A 19,514-nucleotide genomic window follows, 5' to 3' on the forward strand; every position below is an offset into this window, starting at 1 on the left:
TAAAATACCCCTTATGTCTCCCTTGGGTACACATCACCATAAAATAAATATTAAAGTAACACTTTAATATTTTACAATTAAATTAGACGTTACTTTAATAAAACTTCAGGCATTAAAATGTATTAGCAATCAAACTCTGAATAATGCGAGTGATAGCTCATCGGAAAGCTCTCACCGAGGAGTATCGAATCCAATCACCAAAATTGACCTGCACTGTGTCCTGCCAACTTACTAAAACTAGTAAGTATGCCTGAAACTGAGTAAATCAACTTCATTTTGGCCCAAACTGGAAATGACTAGGCCAAAACACTCCAAGATCCCATTAAACCCTTCGTTAGCCCTCGGGACCATGTAGAACAAGGCTAACGCACACACACTTGGTCAACTGCTAAAATGGGGACATTACAGTCCGCCCCCCTTTAAATTGCTTGTCCTCAAGCAATCTCAGTCCAGCCTGCTGAATAACCTGCTCACTCTCCCATGTAGAATCTTCCTCCGGCAGGTCTTTCCATCTGACCAAATACTCGTTCACTATCTTGCTTCTAAGCTTCCTCTCTCTGGTATCCAGAATAGCCTCAGGTACTAACACAAGCTTCCCCTCCTCATCCAAAGGGGGTAAATCTGCAGAAGGCACTACACTCTGACCAATGGCTTTCTTAAGCCTAGACACATGAAACACATTGTGCACTCGATTGCCTTCTAGAAGCTCAAGCTCATAGGCGACTTTGCCCAATTTGCGAATCACCCTGTATGGACCATAAAATCTAGGTTTCAACTTTTCAGCTCAGCTCTTCTTGAGCGATGACTGTCTATATGGTTGTAGCCTCAAGTAAACCATATCCCCTACCTCGAAGCTACGCTCTATTCGGTGCTGATCAGCATACAATTTTTGTTGATTCTGGGCCTGTTGTATATTCTCTTTGAGCACTTTCAGGATGTCCTGACTATCCTGCAATAAGTTTTTGGCTTTGGGCACTCTACTGTCCCCCAAAACTAAATCCATGAAGCTAGGTGCTTCATAACCATAGAGTGCCATGAAAGGAGTCATCTTGATGGACATATGATAAGTGGTGTTATAACAATACTCTCCCATATGCAACCATCTGATCCAAGCCTTTTGTTGTGTAGTTACATAGTTCCTCAAATATCCTTCCGCCCATTTATTCACAATCTCTGTTTGCCCATCTGTTTGCGGATGATAACTAGTGCTAGGTGTAAGATCTGTACCACACAACCTAAACAACTCTTGCCAAAAAACACTCATAAACTTACTATCCCGGTCGCTGACAATGAATCTGGGCAACCCATGTAACCTGAATATCTCTTTAAAGAAAAGCTCTGCCACCTGTGTTTCTGTGTAAGTGGACGGAATAGCAATGAAGTGAGCAAACTTCGTCAAGCAGTCCACCACCACATAGATGCAATCCCTTCCCTGTACTCGTGGTAAACCAGTGATGAAGTCCATCGAAATACTTTCCCATTTCCTATCAGGAATGGGCAAGGGCTGTAATAAACCTGCAGGAAATGTGTGTTCTCCCTTATTCTGTTGACAAACCACACACTCCCTGACATACCTCTGAACATCATCCTTGAGCCCTTTCCATGAAAACAGCTCTCGGATCTGCCTGTAGGTCTTGAAGACCCCCGGATGTCCAGCTGTGGGTGCATCATGAAATGCCTTCAGTATCGCCTCTCTCAATTGTGATGATGGAATCAAATAAACCCTGTCTTGAACTCTGATCAATCCATCTATCACCTCATAGCGATCATCCTGTATGGTACCTAAAATCAATCCAGAAGCCCAAGAATCTCCGACATACTCTGCTATAATCCGATCTCTCCAATCTCCTGAAATATCTGCCAGAGCACATAAGTGAGGTCTCCGAGATAAGGCATCAGCCACCACATTTTTCTTACCTTTGACAAACTCTATGTCAAAGTCATAAGCCTGCAATTTAGTCACCCATTTTTGTTGCCGGTCATTAAGATCACGCTGGCTCATGAAGTATTTAATACTGTTGTGATCAGTCTTGATCACAAAACGTCCACCTACCAAATATGATCAAAATTTGGCCAATGCATGCATTATGGCCAACATCTCCCAGTCATAGACAGAATAACTTTTCTCAACTCCTCGGAGCTTCCTACTCTTGAATGCAATGGGATGCTTCTCCTGCATCAATACTGCTCCAATCCCATCACTAGATGCATCACAATGAAGCTCAAAAGGCTTCGTGAAATCCGGTAGAGCTAGAACTGGACATGAAGACATTACCTGCTTGAAATGCTCAAAACACCTCTGTGATGCCCCTATCCACACGAAGGTTGCTTTCCTGGTAAGATCTGTCAAGGGTGTAGCAATATGTGAGAATCCCTTAACAAACCTCCTATAAAAACCACATAAACCAAAGAATCCCTTAAGCTGTGTAAGGTTTGTGGGAGTAGGCCATTCTACAATAGCTCTAATCTTTTCGGGATCAACCCGAACGCCATCTGAACTAATGATATGCCCCAGGTAAAGGAGCTCAGTCATGCCAAACTCACATTTAGATTCCTTGGCATACAATGACTCTCTCTCCAGAATAGATAACACCTCCTCTAGATGATGTAAGTGCTCCTCCCAAGTCTTACTGAAGACCAAGATGTCATCAAAGAAGATCAAGACAAATATCCTCAGCTGCTTCCTGAATACCTGGTTCATACAACTTTGAAATGTAGCAGGTGCATTGGTTAGACCAAATGGCATAACCATGAACTCAAAGTGGCCATAGTGACATCGGAAGGCTGTTTTCTCAATGTCCTTTGCTCTCATCCTGATCTGATGGTATCTGGATCGCAAATCAATTTTGGTGAAGAAGCATGCCCCATGCAACACATCAATCAGCTCATCAATCCTAGGAATGGGATACCTTTTTTTAATTGTTTTCTTATTCAGTGCCCTATAATCAATGCACATGCGCATCGTCCCATCCTTCTTCTTTACCAATACTACTGCTGAAGCAAAAGGGCTCTTACTGGGCCTGATATGCCCCATCTCCAACAAATCCTTAATTGCCTTCTCTATCTCATCCTTGTGTTTCTTAGGATGACGATAGGGAGTAATCATAACTGGTTTGGCTCCCTCCTCGAGCTCAATAACATGTTCCATCCCTCTGTCAGGAGGAACCCCATGAGGAATATCGCTAAATACTTTAGCGTGTCTATCGAGTATCTTTTGGACATCTAGTGGATGACTCTTTTCCTATGGCTCTGGTGAAGTTGGCATAATGTGGCATTCTGTCGCCCACTCTATGTCATCATGACGAAAAAGTCTCTGCATTCTCCTTAAGGACACTATTCTGCAACCTCCATCTGAAAGCCCTCTAAGTACCACAGTTCTCCCCTCATGCTGGAATCTCATCTCCAATTTCGCTAGATTGAGTGTGAACTCAACTAGTGAAGCCATCCATGTCATGCCGAGGATGACATCATAATCTCCCATGTCCACAACATAGAACTCATCCTCCAACTCGTAGCCAACTCCAAACCTGATGTGAAGATTAGATATCTTCCGAGTGCATAATAACTTATCACCGTTAGCCACCATGACTCTAAACCCATCATGCTCCTCTGTCTGTAACCCTCTCCTGGCTACCAACTGTGCATCTATGAAGTTATGTGTAGCCCCAGTGTCAATAAGAGATATCACTTTCTGCCCCTGGATAGTACCCCTGACCTTAAATGTGATTGCCTTTTGGGCCCCTGTCAAGCGTGCCAACGATCTATCATCCTTAGGAATGTTGCTCTCCTCTATAGTGTTACCCTCATCTGAATCGGAGTGCTGATCCTCCCCTTCTGACTCTGACTCTTCTACTGAAAAATACTCCATTTGATTTGCCTTAGCCTTGAGAGAACATTTATGAGATAAGTCCCAAGGCTCTCTACAATGGAAGCACAACTTCTTCTTTCGAAGTTCATTCAAGGTTTCATTGTCTAGTCCTTTTGATCCTTCTTTGGGTTTGCTATACTCTTTCTGAAATGATTTTTTGTCTTTGTCCTTGCGGTAGGAAGAATCTGTTGAATGGTTTTTTCCTTTGTATACCGAAGGGGCTAAATCTCGTGCCTTTTTAGTTGCTTCAGCTAACGTGAGTGGATCATGTCCCTTCACCCAACCTCGTAATGGATCAGAAAGACCATCACAAAATAACACCACCAATCTCCTAGGAGAGATATCAGTAACAAGTACAAACAAGCGCTGAAACTCGACAATGTAAGCATCCAAAGAACCTGACTGTTTTAACTGTGCTAGCTCTTTGAAATGTAACTCGGGATCCTTAGTGTCAAATCTCCCAATCAATGTTTTAGTGAATTCCTCATAGGATGTAATTTGATTATGCCCCAAAGTCACCATGCCATGATGCCACCATTCATGTGCAATGCCATCCAAGTGCATAGCCGCATACTTGATAGCCTCCTCCTCAGGCATAGGATTTAGCTGCAAGTATGTATCTACCTTCTGCACCCAAGCTCATGCAGTCATCTTCCCTGAAGCATCATAATAAGGTAAAGAAAGTTTTCCAACTTTCTTCCTCAGCTCAAAGTTTTGATTCCTCCCTCCTGCTTTAGGCATGTGTCTCATCCTCAAGTCCATATATTCACTAAGAGAAATATCCGCCTGAAACTCTGGTCCACTAGCCTCCCAGTCCCTCCTGAACTGATCCTGTAACTCGGTAATCTGTAGTTCGTTTACTGGATGAACCGGATCTCTGGGTGGAAAAGTGGGTAGAAGAGGTCTCGAGCTCGCAGTCCGTGTTGGGCGTGCAACATGTCTAAAGTTATCAGCCTCATTCCCATTATTGCCGTGTCCATTATTACCATTAATGTTATTCTCAGGACCATTGTTGTTGCCTTGGCCTTCATGGTTATTGTTTCCCCCGTTGTTATTGTTTCCCTCCTTGTTATTGTTTCTGTTGTTGGCATCACCTGGATTAATATTGACACCCATCTATCTAGCCATGAGCTGCAACATCATGTCCATTCGCCTATTCTGCTCCTGCTGCATACGCTGCCCCTGCTCTAATGTTTCCAGTAACTATCGAAATAGTACCTCCTCCTGATCTGGACCAGCATTTCTGCCTCCGCCTAATCCTGTATTCCTATCATCTCGATCACCCATATTATTGTCCTGATCACAGAATATCTCCTCTGTGTCTGTATGGTTGAATTCAATGTCCCCCTGCATGGATGTACTAGACTGTTTGCTTTGCAAGTCTGAAATCCTATTTTGTCTTGCTCTGGTATCGCAGAAATTATAAGACCCCTGTCGCATGCTCAAACATAAATGCTTAGCCTGTGTTTTTTACTTACTTTTTCCCTCTATCCGGCTGTTCCAAATTCCCTATAAGACCTCCACAGGATGGCAAGACTTATAGCTCTGATACCACTGTAATGGTCACCCTTGGATGTCCCAAAAAAAAAACTAAACCAAATTGCTGAAAGGAATTATGTCAAACAGTTTGCATTCAACTTCTTAAAACCCCTTATAACTCCGGAAATCAAACGTTTATTTGTTTGTTGTGTTTCATGCATGGAATTGGTATCATACAACATAAACAAGAAAGGAACTACAATAATATGCAAAGTGGAAATGAACTGCTGCTAATAAAATGTTATTTTCAGAATTCATAAAACCAAATACATAGCAGATTTATCAACTCACTAATTACTTCAGCAATATTGTCATAATACTCCAGCCCATGCTTACGAACTTGCTGCTGCAATACTTTGTCCTTCAATCAGTCCACTACCTTCGTAATACCATTCCCTCAAAGCGGTATAAGCATTGGACAAGTAGTGAAGAAGATATGAGCAAAATACCAAATCTGCCTGTAGCCGGAAATGCAACTAAACTGCCTGATAATGAAGCAAAAGACAAAGAATTCCAAAGGCCAAACCCCAAGGGAATGACGTCTAGAATGTTACAAGAGAGGATAGACGTCCTCAAATGCCAAGAACTGAGCTGCAACTCACATACCAATTTCTTCTCATATTCAACCTGCCTAATGAAGCCACAGATGCTTCCTTTTATTCTATTCCCACGGGTCCGCTCAACTCATATTGGCAATGTGGGATAAAAGATGTGTAATATAAAACATATATTAAAATACCCCTTATGTCTCCCTTGGGTACACATCACCATAAAATAAATATTAAAGTAACACTTTAATATTTTACAATTAAATTAGACGTTACTTTAATAAAACTTCAGGCATTAAAATGTATTAGCAATCGAACTCCGAATAATGCGAGTGATAGCTCATCGGAAAGCTCTCACCGAGGAGTATCGAATCCAATCACCAAAATTGACCTGCACTGTGTCTTGTCGACTTACTAAAAATAGTAAGTATGCCTGAAACTGAGTAAATCAACTTCGTTTTGGCCCAAACTGGAAATGACTAGGCCAAAACACTCCAAGATCCCATTAAACCCTTCGTTAGCCCTCGGGACCATGTAGAACAAGGCTAACGCACACACACTTGGTCAACTGCTAAAATGGGGACATTACACATGGATTGTGCAAGAACCTTGATGATTGAAAAGAATGTTGTTCTCAAATACTGGAAGTAAGCTATCAACACTATAGTTCATACCTTGAAAAGAGTATAAATGAAAAAATAATCAACCAAAACTCCTTATCAACTATGCTATGGCTACAAACATAATGTGATTTACTTGAAAGTATTTGGCAACAAATGTTATATCTTGAAAGAGTCTAGAAAAGGAAATTTTGATGTAAAAGGTGATAAAGCCATATTTCTAGAATACTCCTATAGAAGTAAAGCATACAAATGTTTGAATTTATCTACTCATAAAAATAATAGAAAGTGCACATGTTAGAATTGATGAGTTTGTAGAAAAGAGTGAAGAAGAAAGTAATAAGGAGCCAGAGGATTTCAAAAGATTCATTTACTATGAACTTGATACCCTATGAAACCTATTTGAAGGAAAGGAGGATTCATCTCTCGAGTCCCCAAAATCTTGAACATTTACTGAGTTGGAGATAGTGCTACCTAAGTCAAACCAAAACTGCTTATCAACTATGCTATGGCTACAAACCTAATGTGATTTACTTGAAAGTATTTGGCAGCAAATGTTATATCTTGAAAGAGTCTAGAAAAGGAAAATTTGATGTAAAAGGTGATAAAGGCATATTTCTAGAATACTCCTATAGAAGTAAAGCATACAAATGTTTGGATTTATCTACTCATAAAAATAATAGAAAGTGCACATGTTAGAATTGATGAGTTTGTAGAAAAGAGTGAAGAAGAAAGTAGCAAGGAGCCAAAGGATTTCAAAAGATTCATTTACTATGAACTTGATACCCTATGAAACCTATTTGAAGGAAAGGAGGATTCATCTCTCGAGTCCTCAAAATCTTGAACATTTACTGAGTTGGAGATAGTGCAACCTAAGTCATAGTAAGAGGAAACTGAGTTAGTTCAAACCGAGTCTGATGGATCGGAGCCACAGACAGTGAAACCTAAGATTGATATTGAAGTTCATGATGAAGATAGTAGAACTCATTCAAAACCCAAAGAGCCAGTGTTAGCAAGATCAGATCATTGGAGACAAATCTAATGGAACAATGACAAGAAGCAAACTAAAAGGTACATGTTTACTTGCTAAATTTGAACCTAGAAAAGTTAAAGACACTCTAAAAAATGAAACTTGAATTGAAGCAATGAATGAAGAAATAGAATAGATAGAAAAGAACAAAACTTGGACTCTTGTTCCTAGACCCAAAGATAAGAATGTAATTGGCACAAGGTGGGTGTTTAGAAATAAGCCAAATGAAGATGAAAAAGTTTCAAGAAATAAGGGAAAACTTTTATGTAAAGGTTATTCTCAAGAAGAAGGTATTGATTATGGTGAGATTTTTACTCTTGTAGCAAGATTAGAAGGTGTTAGAACTTTACTAGCATATGCAACACATAGGAGATTTAAAGTGTAGCAAATGGATGTTAAATCTACATTCTTGATTGGAATTGTTGACGAGGAAGCATACATTGAACAACTAGAAGGTTTTGTAGATCCTAGCAAAAGAGATATGGTTTGCAAGTTACACAAAGCATTATATGGTCTCAAGCAAGCTCCCAAAGCTTGGTATGAAAGACTTCATAATTATTTGGTACAAATTGTCTTTCAAAGAACCAATGATAACAATAGTTTGCATATCAAAGAAGGACCAGACAAGAAGATTGTGTTGCCAAAAAAATATTTGTTGATGATACTCTATTTACAAGAAATGATGACTTGTGCAAAGCATTTTTAGAAGAAATGAGTAAAGAATTTAAAATGTCCATGTTTGGTGAGATAAAATTGGGTTGCAGATACAATAGAACAAAAATAGTATCTACATCACTCAATCTAAGTATATCAAGGAGATATTGAAGAAGTTTAGAATGGAAGATTGAAGACTAGTTGGAATCCCTATGTCTACTAGACACAAGCTTTCAAAGAATGATGATTCCAAAGAAGTAGATCAGACCACATAAAAATCAATGATTGAAAAGTTGTAGCATGTAGTACATACAAGGCCTGATATTGCTCAAGCAGTTGGAATGGTGGCAAGATTCTTAGCAAATCCTAGAGAAAATTACATTATGGCAATTAAGGGAATCATGAGATATTTGAAAGGTATTGAAGGCTATGGCTTATGGTATAAACTTGGAGGCAATTTGGACTTGAAAGTATTTATTGATGTTGATTGGGCAGGAAGTCTTGATGACAAAAAAAACACTAGTGGTGGAGCATTCTTTCTTTGTATAAGACTAGTGCCTTAGACAAGCATGAAACAAAATTGCATCTCTCAATCCATAGTAGAGGCAAAATATGTGGCAGCAGTAGTCAATTGCTCTAACATTGTTTGGTTCAAATAATTATTGGAAGGAATGCTAATAGAGATCAAGGATCCAATAGTCATATATTGTGATAACACTAGTGCAATCAACATATCAAAGAATCCAATGATACATACCAAAACAAAGAACATTGCTATGGAATATCACTTCTTAAGAGAATTGGTGCAGGATGAAGAAGTTAGATTGGAATATGTAAATACAAAAGAATAGAATGCAGACATATTCACCAAGCCATTACCTAAGGATGCATTTTTTTATCTAAGAAGTAAGCTAGGGGTCATTCCACTATCTGAAGCTCACTAAATAAAGCTTAGTGATGCAACAAAAAGAGCTAAGTTGAAGATCAATTAGTTGGTGCAGAATTGACAAGGGCATATTGCAAATGAATTAGTACATAAGGTATATTGATATTAACAAAGTTGTTGTCTTTGGCATGTGTTGTCAAGAGGGAGAAGTTTACTATCACATCTCATAGAAATTTTTGTCATTCCAAAGAAGGAGAAGTTTTTTGTAAGAGGGAGAAATTTCTATGAATGAACTTGGTAGAAGTTCTTGCAAACAAAGGAAGAATCTAGTAAAAGGAAGAGCTCATAATGACAGAGGGGCTTCTCAAGAATAAATCCAAAATTTCACTATGTTATGACATGTTGTGTTGCCATTAATTCTAGAGAGGGAGATTCTTGGATACAATTGATTAATTGTGTATTGTCTTTGATGTTACACAAATTTCATATCATTATTTGTTAATATATGTTGAGCTCGCTCGGGTAGTAAAGAAAGTTTTTTGTGTCTACTGAGCGTTCCTATGATTACCTAGTTCAAAAGGCAATGTCTACTGAGTTCACTCAAGAATCAAAGGAAAGTTTGCAAAAGGTGAGTGTTAACCAAGCTCACTTGGTTAATGTAGAAATGTTGGATGGAACCATTGCTAACCAAGCTCACTCGGTTGCCAAAGGATCTTTGCAAGTTTGCAATGTTAACCAAGTGTTCATTGGTTAACATAGGAAATTGATTTTGAGTTAGATTCTACTAAGCTAGGTTGGCTAATGAAGGATTTTCTTATCTTGTCATATTAAGCTCAGTTGATTTAACTAGTGGTTCTAGCTGACTAAGGTGATGAACATTAATTATTTTAAGTTGTATATGAGTCGACTTGAAAATATGAAAGATATAGATATAAGGTCAAGTTGAGAATTTAAAGTGAGTGCAAGTATGAAGATGTGATGAATGTATTGAAGATTTAATGTTTAAGAGAGGAAGCGAATTTGAAGGATAAGAAGAATATCCTTGTGGAGTAAAAAAGCTATATTTGGTTAGGAAGGATTAAGTACAAGCTAGAAAAAAGATCTATAATCAATAGTTTAGTTGCATTCAAATTAGGTTATCTCATTGTTACTCTCTAACCATTGTAGTAGTGATCTAAATCTCCTAACAGAGTTGGCTTAACAACTATTTGTAAATCCTCTAACAAGGTGGCAATTCTATTGAATTGTCTCAAGACCTCTAACAAGGCCACTCCTAACAAGGTTATTAAATCCTTTAATAGGGTCACCTCTAACAGTGTGTTTTGTAACCTTTAACATGGATTGCTCCTAACAGGGTTCACTTCATAAGAGTGAAAATAGTAACTAGCTATAATTGGTGGTGTTTTCCAAATTGGGTTTCCACATTAAATCTCGGTATTAAATGTATTCATGCTATTTTTTTTTATGTGTTTGCAACTAAGTTAAAGTAATGATAATTATAGTTAACATCTAAATTTTTCATGTTAAGAATTTATCAAGCACATTTAGTAATTACTGAGTTACAACATTTTATGTGTGTTTACTGAGCATCAATTGTATTTAGATTGTATTTTTGTACTAACATCTAATGGATTTGGGATTTATTTTAGTAGTAATTGATTCACCCCTCCTCTTTCACTTACTCCTCTTATAACAACATTGACTCTCTTCTTCTTATTTCTCAAGGTCACCCCCTTCCACCTTCAATTTTGAGATTTGAGTCCACAATCTCGACATCCTTCTCCATTTTGATTTTCTTTGGGAGCGTGGGTTTTAGGATTTTGGTTTCCATAGTAGACAATGCCTTAGTAGATATTGTTCATAACTACAATTGGAACAATTCTTATGTTGTCATCAATGTCAAAACTTACTGGTGAGACAGTTGCTACCTAAGAAGAGTACCTTATCAAGATGATTTGAGAAGATGAGATAACAAGAGGACCTAATGGAAATGTTGAGTTATGTGGAACTACAATAGGCACTTGGCAAGTTAATGTTTTATAGGGTAATGTGTTTTTTAATCATAACACTATGTGGAAAAGATAGTTGTGTTGATGTCTAGAAGAGATAATCAATAAATGACCAAATAAATTAAGCTTCAAAGGAGAAGATTAAATAACTTATAGTTGAAGCTAAGTTGTGTTATTGTCAACATAGTGCATAGTATCTAAGCTGAGAAAATATAGTGTTGACTGAGCACCAATAAAGACTAAGTATGAAAGAAATTGGACCTGTCGAAAAAAATTATTCAATTGTATATTGTCATTGATGTTATACAAATGTTATATTTTAATAGAGCACTGCTACTAGTAAGTGAGCTTAGAAGACTCTAGTATCATCTGAGAAAAAGTTCAAGATAAGCAAAGTTTAGCGATCAAGTGTTAACCAAGCTAGGTTAGTTATTGAAGGATTCTTGTGTAAACCAAGTCAAGTTGGTTACCAAAGGGGTTCAATGTAAATCGAGTTAGGTTTATTACCATGGAACTTAGTGGTAATTGAGTGACCCAATTTTAGTGTCCAAAATTATTTTAGTGACCAAAATTATTTTATTTATGCAAGCCAACTTAGTGGGTGTTAATTTCTTATTTGTAAGGGTATTCAAGCTGACTTGACATTTGGTTTCATATATATGAAATGAAAAGTTGTGGATTGAAAAAAAGATGTGGAAGAGAATAAGATGTGAATATAGAAGGATATTTGATTAACGGAAGAACATCCAAGGAGATGCAAAGAACATTCTAATTAGGAAGGATCTAAAGGATAAGCCAGAAAAATGATCTAACTCTAAAATCTATTGGTTCAATAATTAGGTCAATCATTGTTACTCTCTAACAATTGTTGCAGTAAAGAAATCTCTTAACAAAGTTGACTTAATAGTGATTTTTGTAAATCCTCTAACAAGGTGGCATTTCTAGATTGAAGTGTCTTAAGACCTCTAACAAGGCCCCTACTAATAGGGGGATTCAAATCCTCTAACAGCATCACGCCTAATTGTCTATTATATAACCTTTAATAGGGTTGGCTCCTAACAAGGCTCACTTTGGAAGAGTGAAAAGTTTTAACTAGTTGAATTGGTTGTTTTTTCAAATTGGGATTTCACATTAAATCTTGGTGTCTTACATGTTCATGTTATTTTCTTACTAATTTATCTTTCTGGAACTAATTACTAAAGGTTAATACACATTAATATCTCAATACTTCTATGTTAACTTAGTTATAGTGAATATCTAGTTCTAACTACACTGTGCACAGATTTGAGTTGATAAGAAGTTTGTATTGACATCTAAGAGATTTAGAATTATTTTAGTGGCAACTAATTCACCCCTCCCCTCTCATTTACTCCTCTTATATTTTCAATAGAATCAAGTAGAGACATTATATGCTGAGCAAGATAGTTAGTGATGACCGAGACTGAGGAACATAGTTTTGGCCAAGTGTCATGATTTAATATTTTGTGAAGGAATTAAGATTCCCAACTGACATAGTTAAAATTTTGGATTGGTCAAAGCATGTGAAGGACAAGTATTGATGACTAAGATTTTTTAATGACATAAATGGATAGGTGAGAGATTAAAGTCTTGGATTTAAAGAGAAGTTTCTAGAGAGGAAGAAGATAAACAAGAAGGTGGATATATTCATTGTATGTGTTGAATTTGATCATAACTCTAAGATCAATGGTGGTGTTGAAGCATAAAAATATCAAAGTTACCTATTTAAGGAAGTATAAGGATTAAACTACATAGGTTAGTAGTTATTAATTGTGTTGACTAGAAAATTAGAGAAGAAGATTGAGAAGGAGCAGAGAAAAGGCGAATAGTGATTGCTTGAAGGATTTTCCAAGAAGATCATAGACAATGATGGATGCATGAATGGAGTACAATCAATGACCTAGCTAATGAGATACATTATGATCTATATTTGAAAAGTGATTTTTATTTATCAAATCAATCTGTTGTTAATTTCTAACCATTGTATCGATTAAAATTATTTAATCAAGGTTGACCTAATAGTCATTTGAAAATCCTTTAATCAATTTGACATTATAATAAAATGTTATAAAGTCCTCTAACATGGTTCGCTCCTAATAGAGCTCAATTCAAAAGAGTAAAAAAATTGTGACATATTACTAATGGTTTTTCCCAAATTGGGTTTCCTTGCTAAATCATGATGTCTTACTTGTATGGATGTTATTTGATATGTTTTACTATTTAATGTTTTACATTCTAAAAGTTACATTATTATTGGGGCATTGGATTGCAAGTTTATGTTATTGATAAGTTACTATAGAGACTGGGCTACTTAATGAATATATATGAATTGTTTGAAGTATTCAAAAGTTAAATGGGTGCATATGAACATAAGGATAATTGATTCATGCCCACTTCTTAGTTATTCTAAATCATTGTAATAGTTGATATTAGAGTTTTTGGTGCTTGCGAAGAAATTTTTGAAGGGATTTAAAGCTAAAGATCAAGATGTATAGAAAGGAGGTACCCAAGTTGAACACGTAAACCTTCCCTACATGTAAAATTTGGATGAAGCTTCACATTGGTAGAATTGGAGATTCAATAGTATACTACTTGGATAGTTAATATATAACAATACCTGTACCTTTGACAACTCAATAGATAAATTTTAAAAATAATAGCACAATCATACAATGTTGGAGATTGCATCTACCTTAAGCTATTCTAAAATTTGATGATATAAAGGACTATAACACTACAAAGAAGATGTGGAAAAAGTTAGCAAATATCCATGGAGTAGATAAGAATGTACTAAGAGACAAATTATAAAGCTTGGGAGGAAATTTTGATAACATGAGGATGGTAGAAGGTGAGAACATTGCTCAATATGTTGAAAGAGTCAAAGAAGTAGTTAATGCTATCAAAGGAGCTAAGGAAAAGATTAGTGATGAGACTGTAATCAACAAGGTATTGAGAACTTTACTTCCTATTTATGCTATTAGAGTTCCTGCAATACAAGAATTGGTATGTACTCCTGGTAATGGTCTAACCTTGGATAGTCTAGTTGGTAGAATAAATGCTTTTGAATTATCATTCTTTTCTAATTTAATCACCCCTTCTATTGAATCTACTTTCAAGCCACAATTGGTTTTACATAAGTCTAAGAAGAAGAAAGAAAATTATGAGCATAGTGAGAGTGAATCTTCTAATGATGATTTTGAAGCACTAATATCTAGGAGACTACCAAGAGGCAATTGAAAATTTGAAGGTAAACTCCCTATAATCTATTTTTCATGCAATAAAGTTGGTCATATTGTTGAAAGATTTCCTAATAGAGATGACAAGGATGAAGGGAAAGAAAAAATTTCAAAGGAAGAAGAGATGGAAAATACAGCAAAGGATACAAATACTATAAGAGGAAAGGTAAGAAGTCTTGTTGCATTCTAGAAGAAGAGACTAATGAAAATTCTAATAGTCATGATGAAGAAGTTGTTTATGTTTCTATGAAAGATGATTCTGATAATTGATAGGAGTTCCTCACATCACATGATTGGTGATAAAAGTATGTTTCAAACTTTAAAACATTATAAAGGAGGTAGTGTTAAGTTTGGTAATGATGCACCATGCCTTGTGAAAGGTGAAGGATCAATATGTTTAACTGATAAGATCATATGTGATAATCCTTATTGGGTTGAAGGACTTACCTATAGTTTGTTAAGCATGGCATAGTTGAATAGTTCAAGTTGCAAAGTTGAATTTCACTAGAAGAAGGCTAAGATCTACTATGGTTTTGGTGAATTGATTGGTAGTGGAGACCAAACAAGAGCTAACTTGTTTTATCTAGACCTATTTGATGATACATACTTGTTTGCACAATGTGATGGTATATGGTTATGGTATAAGAGGCTATGCCATGTGAATTTTGATAATTTGGTAAGCACTAGTAAGATGAAGAAAGTAAGAGGGTTACCAAGATTAAAGAAACATGGTAATGTGATGTGTAAACAATTTCAATTAGGAAAATTGATAAATTCTAATTTCAAGAGAAAGACCTATAATTTTGATGATATTTTAGAGTTTGTTGATACTAACATTTGTGGAACCATTAGAGTACAAAGAAACTATGGTGACAAATATTTTATTCTATTTGTTGGTGACTAATCTCTAATGATGACTAAGATGTTTCTTAGAGAAAAATATGATGCATTTCAAATATTTAAGTGGTTTTTGGATAAAGTTGAAAAGGAAATAGTTAAACTCTTGAGGTGTCTAAGAACTGATAGAGGAATCAATAAATTCAATTATGATGAATTCAACACATTCTATAATGATAGAGGAATCAAGAGACAAATATATGCACCAAGGACCCCTCCAAAAAATGGTATAGCTTAAAGGAGGAATAGATCAATCATGGAATGTGCTAGGACATTGATGATGTAGAAGAATATTACACCTAAGTACTGGAGAGAAACTACAAGTATGATGCAGGAGCATCTTGGGTGTAAGAGAAAATCTTGCATCACCCAAAAATATTTTATTTTTAGTCTTTTCTATTTTAATAAGGACTAGTAGATAGGTGGTTACTATTTATGGTAACTTTCTATTTTTAGTAACTTTTTCATATGAGGTTGAAATGTTTTCATTTTCTACAAGACGGTTCATTTTAGAGTTATAAGCCTACCATAAAAATCTCATTGCTCCAACTTAAGTATCAGAGAAGTTATTGTGGATTTTTAGTGGAAAAATTTGTAGAAATATCTTTAGGCTCATTGTTGGAGGCCTTAGAGTGCTTGGATGAGGTACAAAAACTTTACAAAATGGCACTTGGGCCATCCCAAGCCAATACATCAAGAGCTGGCATTTTCAAAAGTGGTTATAATAGCCAATTGGAGCAACAGTTCAAGATCTATGGCCTTCCGAAGTTGGGCTACCTAAAATATCTAAAATAATTCTAAAAGATCTATTTGGCCAACTCTATATGTATTGTTAGGGTCTATCAGCCCTAGGTATAAAGTTTCATCGTCTAGAACCTTCTTGGGTAGCATAAAGTTGCCAATTTAAGAAAGACCCAAATATTGTCTAGGACAACTCTAGGTGATAGTTCACAACTTGTCTTGTAGATTATTATAATGAAGGTACCCATGTGGGTTAGGATATTATACTTGTGACATCTGTAATTCTACATTTGCGGCACAAATAAGAAGTCCATATTTTATTCTCATATTTGTTGTTATTTCTTTGTTTATCTTATGAGTTTATGGTATTAAGAGGAGCACCCTTCATCAAGTGGTATCAGAGCTAGATTTCTTGAGTGTGTGGACAAATCATCAACTGCGAGGTAGTTCACCCCATAAATGTGTTTTGGGCTGAGTATCTAGATAGATTACCAATCGTGAGGCAGTTTACACTACAATTTTAGTGGAAGCATGAAAATGTCTCCATGAAGAGAGCATGGTAGAGGAGTTGTAGGTGTTACACCAGAGGGTTTCTAAGCCCTCCAAAGAAAAATGTAAGAATTGGAAGAACAAATGAGTAGAGAAATAAATCTTCCTATAAGAGATAAAAGAAAGGATGAGGATGAAGTAGAAGAAAATACCGAAGCAAAGGCAGTTCTAAACCCAAGGGAAGAAAGGCCTTTTAAGGCCTTCTCCAAGATTGAAAAAAGACCTAGTTGGAAGTTTCCACATTTTTGGGAAATCTTAACCCATAGGAGCTAATCAATTAGATCAATGAACTGGAGGAGTTCTTTGAGTATGAAGATATTGATGATCTTGATAGGGTCAAGTTTGCGAAGGTGAAACTAAAGGGACATGCAAAGATTTGGTGACAAGAGGTTTAGTTGGAGTGAAATAGAAAGAGAAAAGAAAAAATCACTAGATGGGAATGAATGATAGCTAAACTGAAGTGACAATTCATTCCCATGGATTATGAGCTTGATCTATTGAAGAAAATGCAAGGGTTGAAGAAAGAATGAAAATTTGTTCAAGGTATACAAAAGAGTTCTATCGAGTTCTCATTAGAACCGGCCATGTAGAAGATGATAAGAAGAAAGTCATCCATTATCTTAATGGGTTAAAGCCAAGAATTTACGATGAGATAAATCTAGTTTGAATGAACAATATTGAGGAGGCATACTAGTTTTCCATAAGAGTTGAGAAGAAACTGAGCACAAAGTTTGACAACAAGAATGGTGGAAGAGGTTGCAGTGGAAGATTTGGCGGATGATCTTATGGTGGCCATAATGATGATCAAAAGAACAAGGATGAGTTTGGAAGTAGTAGTTAGAACTAGAGGAGAAATAATTCCAATCATTTCTATGATAAAAAAGGAAGACGCAGAGGACAAGGATCTGGAAAAGGAGGCTTCTGTGGGAAATGTTTTCACTGTAGAGAAGAAGGGCATAAAGCATTTGAATGTACCCAATGCTAAGGAAGGAAAAATTAAAGAACTGAAGGCTAGACTAGAGTTGCACATGTTGATGAAGATTTCAAATCATCACATTTTGAGGATGTTGAAAGAGGAGTTTAGTCCTAGTTAATAGAAGAGTCCTGCTGAGTGGTGAGAATGAACTTGATCAACGAAGGAGCTTGTTTTATACAAGGTGTAGTTGTGAAATAAGTGTTATGATGTGATCATTTATGGTGAAAGTACTAAAAATCTAGTATCATAAATGATGATCACTAAGTTGAAGCTGAAGAGGTAGAAACACCTATGTCCATACCGATTTGCTTAGGTGCAAGATGAGCACAAGGTTGTGGTCAATGAGAAGTGCTCAATGAAGTTCAAGATTGGAAGCTACAAAGATGAGGTACTTTGGGATATCATACCTAGGGACATATGTCATATGTTGTTGGGTAGGTTGTGGTAGTGTGATAGGGATGTTGTATATGATGGGCAAGCAAATACCTACACTCTAACTAAGGATGGAGTGAAATGTAAGTTGAAGCCATTGAAGGATAAAGAAGAAAAGGTATATAGTGCTGCCTGAACATTTTTTGTTGATAGAAAAGAGTTTCTCAAAGGTATGAAGTATGAGCATATGTCTTTTTCTGTAATTCCAAAAGATAGTAAAGAATAAGTACATGAGGTACCTATAGAAGTTACAGATATGTTAGGAGATTTTTTTGATATTGTATTAGATAATGTACCTAATGGATTGCCCCCAATGAGGAAGACAGGTCACTAGATAGATTTGGTTCCCGAAGCTAGTTTTCCAAATAAGGTAGTGCACAAAATGACACCAGCTGAAAGTGAAGAGTTGAATAGACAAGGTCATGAGTTCTTGTAGAAGGGGTTGATTCGAGAGAGTCTGAGTCCATGTGCAGTACTAGTTGTATTAGCACTAAACAAGAATGGAGAATGGAGCATGTGCATAGATTCTTGCACTGTCAAAAAGATCACAATCAAGTATAGATTTCCATTTTGAGGGATGGATGATATTATAGACTATTTGAGTGGAGCTAATTATTTCACAAAGATAGATCTAAAGAGTAGGTACCATCAGATTCATATCTGAGAAGGTGATGAGTGGAAGACTACTTTCATGGCAAGGGAAGGACTATATGAGTGGTTAGTCATGCCTTTTGGGCTAACCAATGTACCAAGCACTTTCATGAGGCTCATGAATGAGGTATTGAAGGAGTTTCTAGGTAAGTTTGTCATTGTTTACCTAGATGATATATTGATCTTTAGTAAGACATTGGAAGAGCATTTGATTCATATTCGAAAGGTGTTTGATAAGTTGAGGGAAGAAAAGTTGTTGATAACCCTAAAGAAATATAGTTTTCTAAAGGATTTGTAGTCTCAGTAGAAGGTCTGAATATGGACCTAGAGAAAGTGAAGGCTATCCTTGAATAGCCTACACCAAGGAGTGTGACAGAGGTAAGATCTTTTCATGGACTAGCTATTTTTTATAGTATTTGTGGACCCTTGACTGAAACAATGAGAGGGGATAGGAAAGAGTTTAAGTGGATTGTATGAGTAGATAAGAGTTTTAATCTGTTGAAACAAAAAGTTACTGAGAAACCTATTTTAGCACTTCATGATTTTAACAAGGTGTTTCAAGTAGACTTTAATGATAATAGTACTGCAATAGGAGAAGTTATGAACCAGGAAGGTAGACCTATTGCTTATTTTAGTGAGAAGTTGAATGATGCAAAAGGAAAATATTCTATTTATGATTAGGAATTTTATGCTATAGTTCAAGCATTGAAGAAGTAGAGACACTATCTTCATCCTAAGGAGTTTTTTTTGTACATACTAATCATCAAGCTTTGCAATATTTGAATAGTCAAGAAAAATTGAACTGAAGGCATTTGAAGTGGGTTGAGTTTTTGTAGAGTTATACATTTTTTTTGAAACAC

The sequence above is a fragment of the Cupressus sempervirens genome, chromosome 2 (genome assembly GCF_028749045.1).
Source record: "Cupressus sempervirens isolate cs-2001-9-10 chromosome 2, ASM2874904v1, whole genome shotgun sequence".
NCBI lineage: Eukaryota > Viridiplantae > Streptophyta > Pinopsida > Cupressales > Cupressaceae > Cupressus > Cupressus sempervirens.